We start from the raw sequence: 6,000 nt of genomic DNA on the forward strand, positions 1-6,000 counted from the left end.
CCCCCGTCTCTGCCTCCCCCCTCTCCCTCCATCCATCAATCCAAAAATGACTGTACCCCTCCCTGCCCCTCTCTCTTCCTCCCCCTCCTTCCCCCCCTAACCCCACACCTTCCCTCTGTCCCACCCTCCCTCCCTCCCCATCCCCAGCCTTGTCTCCTTCTCCAGCCCCCCTTCTGCCTTTCCCTCCCTCCCCCCCTCCCCCCCTCCCTCCCTCCCTCCCTCCGTACTCACTCTGTTGGAGTCAGACCAGTGTGGATGGGAGATAAGGGAGCGCACGGAAGCCATGAGCACGCAGCATGGGCCGAGATGCTGCTCTCACACACTCCCACCTACGCGAGCATCGCAGAGAACATCCTGATGGCGTTCCAGCTACAGCCGGCGCCTCTACTTCCCCTTCCCATTCCTCCTGGAATTTAGCGGCGGGCAAGGCAAGAGAAAGAGCCAAAAAACTGTTGAGGGATGAAAACAAGATGAAACGGGAGCATGGGAGGCAGTAGCTGTGTTTGTGATCGTGTGCGCGTGTGCGTGTGCGTGTGCGTGTGTGTGTGTGTGTGTGTGCGTGTGCGTGTGCGTGTGCGTGTGCGTGTGCGTGTGTGTGTGGGTTGGGGGGAGAGATGGAAGGACTGGGATGGCGCAATCTTTAGCAAGCTAGAATGTGCATCTATTTTATTATAGATTGTTCAATATTTTGGGTAGAAATTTGAGAACAGTGTAGAATTATAAGGACACATTTCCTCATTTGAAACCATGCAAGACAGATCTGGTTGGATACGTCACTCAATGATAATTTTCTGTGGGCGCATCAAAAAAGTCTTGGAAGTCTTTCAACTTTTAAGTATGTCGACCTTATCTGTGTAATTTCACATGCTTGAAAGCAAAGCGCAAATCATTATGAATTGCTCTGATACATTCAATTATCTTCTTTTATTGCTCCTTTAAGCATTTCGCAGATACTCATGTCCAAGGGAGATAATTTAGCTACGGTTTTTACTTTCCATGCTCATCTTGAATACCAATATTGCACACAAGCAAGGGTTAGGAACAGCAACTATTACATATTTCTATATAAGTGGTAATAAAACCAGACCTAAAGAAATGCTTTGTCAAATTGGCAGAGGGAGGGAGGTGGCTGATATGTTTTGGCTGTAAAGTGAACCTAGGTTATGTTTATAGGTTAGGGTTTTAATTAGTTACGGCTTTGCATTCAAAGTCATGTATTTGTAATGCAGTACACGTAGGTTTATTCAAACTGTTCGCTCTTACAATCAGACTCTCGTTGCCAGGGCCTTCCTTCTTTACAGATTCAATCCGCCCGTCTTTTTTCGACACAGAGCACACTGATTTTATATTCCGATTGAAGAGATGAGGCCGAGGGTGGGATTGCGAAATGCCCCCGACCAACTTTTCACTTGCTAATACTGCTTCAAAGTTGGACATTTAAAGGTGGGTTACATCTGAGAGCTATTATTAGAGTGTAATTGATATGAAATCCAACTAGACCTTTCAATCAAAGGTGAAAAAAATGCAACACTTCTCATTGGCGGGGAGACGTTGCAAGGGAGGGGGGGGAGAGGGGAAGGGCCCGTCCTTTTGGTTGTTTCGTTTCAAAAAGGGTGGCTGTCTTCCTCTATTTTCCGCCCCTTTTTTCTCTCTTTATAACTCATAAACTGTACACACAACACCATAAAAAACGGGCAGTGAACCCAAAATGTTTATTGCAGTCTCAGTCTCAGACCAGTTTTTGAACGTAGGCACACGGGCAGAGAGGATGTGGGCAGCGGTGGGTGTTGATGGCCGCATCTGAGAGAGTTAAGCCCCTCTGACACTTATAGGCTCAGCCCATAATGCCACAGTGTTTGTGTGTGTGTGTGTGTGTGTGGATGTTTACAGCTGTGTCCGGCCAGCGTTTGATTTTGAAGTCTGCAGCTGAGAGCGGGTTAGGCTTCTCCGACACTTATAGCATAATGACTGGTTGCGTGGCACATGATATATACGATATTGCCCATTAAAACCCTCATACACAATGACGGAACCAGCTTAAAAAAGTATCCCAGAGTTGGCGTGGGATGCAACCATGTGGATAACATGCCCCTCCATCCTAGTACGCCACGTGTATAAATATCGGTGGCGTTAGCATGGCTTCCCATACCAAGGTTTTTGTGGAAAAAAAAGCAGCAGTCAATTCTTCAGTGAAGAAAGAGAAAAAGAGAAGAATGGAGGACGCAGTGGGCGCCGGGTGATGGATGGGTAGTATGCAGCGCGGTGGAGGGAGCACGCACAGAGAGAGAGGTGGCAAGCGTTGCTCGTCTTCTCACCGGCTCATTACACACACATCATAAGCGCCCTAATGTGCAACACATTCTCCAGACGTTCTATCATTACCGCTATACGACTCTCACTCTGCAACCCTCTCTTTCCCTCCAACCACTATCACCTTCAATTCCTCCACCTCTCCCTCTCTCTCTTTCGCCCCGTAGACCATATCGCTCTCCTCCAAACACTCCACCTCTCCAACCTCCGTCCAGATCCAGATCTTCGATCGCTCTAGCGCTCCGCTACAACCTCTCTCTCTCTCCTACTCTCTTCCCCTTCTCTCCCTCTTGATTCTCCCCCTCGAAAGCCTTCTCAGGATACCGTACAGACACGTACGCACTGTTTAAAAAAGGCAGGCGGGTGTGTGTCGGTGTTTGTGTATGTGTGAATCACATCCAGAAGAGAGAGTCTCTGATGTACCGAGAGATCCCAGCCAAGGTGGATGAACTCCGGAGTAGATAGAATATAGATGTCGAAAAAGCCGTATGACAGGTACTAAGGAAAATACGATGTTTGGTTTAGGTGTGTCATAAAAGTTTAGCAATATTCTTGAGACCAGCGGGTTTCCAAACTATGGGTCAAGACCCGCTAGTGGGTTACAGAGGTGGATTCGAGTGGGACGTGGGAAGGAAGCAAACCGTCGAAAATGCACATTATGTAGTCTCAGTTAAATTCAATAGTATGTTTTGAACACATTTTGATAGAGGAAGAAATTAGAAGAAGTGTATTACATTAAACAATCCTGTTCATTGTATCACTTTTTTTTCGACATGCATTGACATTGTAAAAGATTATAGGGTGGTTCCACTGGGCCAAAAGTACATCCACAGGAGGAGCTGCAATGTGAAAAAAGTTAGGAGACCCCTGCTGTAGACGTAGGCCACTCTCGGTTCCGGAAGATTTACCATGGCTTTCTAGCCTAAGAACGCTTGGTCTGTATGGTTCACTAAGCCGGTCACACACACACACACACACACACACACACACACACACACGCACACACACACCCACACCCACACACACACTTTTGCATGTTCTAGGACTAAGGCTGTAAATGTGTGAAGGCACATCGCTGTTAACATGGTGGTACAGGCCAGTGTGTCTGCTTCAGCAGTACGCCACAATGGGTGCAGACAAGGCACCGTCCAACTTAATATTCAGACTTGAACAATCCACACAGAGCCTACACTTGTTTTAATCCTTAATCTGTGGGTCTGTGCGTTCATTTCAGACTAAAGGAGGAAATGAGAGGGAGGTTATTTCTGAGTCAATTAACAACGATTACATTTACATACAAACTTGCATGCGGTTGATAGCTTCTGTATGAGAGCTTCTGTATGTAGATGTAAAAAATTTAGGTGTAAAAAATAGAGCATCCCGTCCACAAAGTTCTCGCACGCACAAGCACGCCTTATTCAATTTGACAATAATTAATGGGGAGCCAGGGTGCTCTGTTCATATTGGAGAATCAATAGGATGCAAATTCCTCTGCTGGAACGACACAATGGTACATTCAGTTTCCTTGTTCTTCTCTGCCTCTATCTACACAAAGGTAGGGCTACCTTAGTACATGTTGCCATTGTTTTTAGTACATTCTGTTTTGTTCTGCTATACCGGAGCCAAGCCGTTGCAGGAAAGTCCCTAAAGCGCTTACACGATAAGTGACCATGGGAACCGACCACAATGAGGGCATCTCCGACGCTGTGTCGATTCACCATCTAGTAATCTGATAAATAAGCATCACTAGGGAGGCACACAGAAACGCTGAATGCTGTCAATACTATAGGAAAAGAACGAGTTAAATAAAAAACGTAATAATGATGTAACTGTCATAGTTTGAATTTCTTTTCTCGCAAGGTTCATGAATGGGCTTATTGCCTCTATTTCAATCCTGAAGAGCTATAACCGTGACCTATGCCTTCCTTTGTAGAAATGTGAAACGTTTTATTCATAAACCTTGCCTGCATGTCTGCATGTAAACCAAGGTGTCATATTGAGATTATGATAACGAATTATGTCCACGTTAATAGACTCAATGGAATGATGAGTTGGATGTACTGGATGGAACAGCAATGATAGGGCCTCAGAAGTAGAGAACATGGCGTTATGGTGCTGCTTATCAAGGACTGTCTTTATGGGTGCAGGATAACAAAGGGACCAAGCCGGTTACAAACCTACACAAAGGAACCAAGGTTTCAAATCTTTGACATCCCAGCCTACCTGGAGTTACCTAGGCTACAGCAGTCCTACTATGCTACAGTAGATCTTCTGGGGGGGGCGGGGGGGAAACAGCACATGAGAGTCTGGGCGGGAAAACAGTCACTGTACCAGGCTTACATACACTGACCCCCCCCCCCCCGATACAGCAGTATGATTGGTTGAAACCAATATAAGGTGAAAGAAGGATTTCAAGTTGTCTGCATTCAGACTTTCAATTTTTAATTGTAAGTTGATTTGAGAGACTAACATGGAAGAATCCTTCAGAAAGTAATCTAAACGCTAGCAACTCCTTGACACTTCCCACACGATACATAAACTTGCTGCCTGTACTTTTTTCCTGTACCTTTTTTTATGGACGTTGCCAAGAATGAAGAAACATAAATCTGATATATAGCCATTGTAATTGTTAACGTGATTGCCACAATCCCTCCCCCACTCTCTCTCTCTCTCTCTCTCCCTCTGTTTCTCTCTCTCCACCAAACAGCTTGGCAACACACAGTCCCACCGCGGCTCCATTTCTCCTTACACCGCGCTGCACTCTTTGTGTGTGTGTGTGTATATGTGTGTGTGTGTGTGTGTGTGTGTGTGTGTGTGTGTGTGTGTGTGTGTGTGTGTGTGTGTGTGTGTGTGTGTGTGTGTGTGTGTGACGAGGTCTCATGGGTGTGTGCGCGCGTGAGAAAGTGTAAATGCTGAGAAGGATAGCGAAAGAGACAGGAAGTGCCTCTCTCCTCCACCCTTTCATTTTTCCTGCACTAAACCATTCTCTATCCTGATACTACGGCTCATCCATTCACTACCACACACACACACACACACACACACACACACACACACACACACACACACACACACACACACACACACACACACACACACACACACACACACACACACACACACACACACACTCACTCACTCCTTGCTCAGCTGTGATTACTTTACTCTCCGGCTTGGCTGTCCTTCGAGGGGCAGTGGGCCATTACAACTTCTTCTTTCTCCCGGCACTCTGGGATTGTGTGTGTGTGTGTGTGTGTGTGTGCGCGTGTGCGTGTGCGTGTGCGCGTGTGTGTGTGTGTGTGTGTGTGTGTGTGTGTGTGTGTGTGTGTGTGTGTGTGTGTGTGCAATACATGTAGTAATAGCATTGTAAATCTACAAGGTTCCCTATAGCCTGGACCTCTGCTGTGAGAACAGCAGTCTATCAAGTCCACCAACACAACCCGCAGGCCTTCTGGCACAACTCACACGACACACAATGCTATTGGTACTTTTTATGAGGCATACGTATACACGTATGCAAACGTGTTCATGTACTAAGATGACACAACAATATATGTATAACATGCATTTAAAAATGACATGTAAATGTGTTTCATTTGGAAACTTCGTTAATAATCGAGCAAAATACAACTTATAGTTGATCATGCGTATGCACTGCGCACACACTCGGTGTCTAGCAGTAATTCACAG

At 46.1% G+C, this 6,000-nt stretch overlaps 1 protein-coding gene across 1 annotated transcript in view; it reads right to left on the reverse strand.

Moving 5' to 3' along the window:
- Positions 1-6,000, reverse strand: part of LOC130373513 (E3 ubiquitin-protein ligase SH3RF3-like) — a 63,738-nt gene that overhangs the window by 25,284 nt on the left and 32,454 nt on the right. The window lies entirely within an intron of this gene.

Source organism: Gadus chalcogrammus, chromosome 20 (assembly GCF_026213295.1).
Source record: "Gadus chalcogrammus isolate NIFS_2021 chromosome 20, NIFS_Gcha_1.0, whole genome shotgun sequence".
In the NCBI taxonomy this organism is placed as follows: Eukaryota; Metazoa; Chordata; class Actinopteri; order Gadiformes; family Gadidae; genus Gadus; species Gadus chalcogrammus.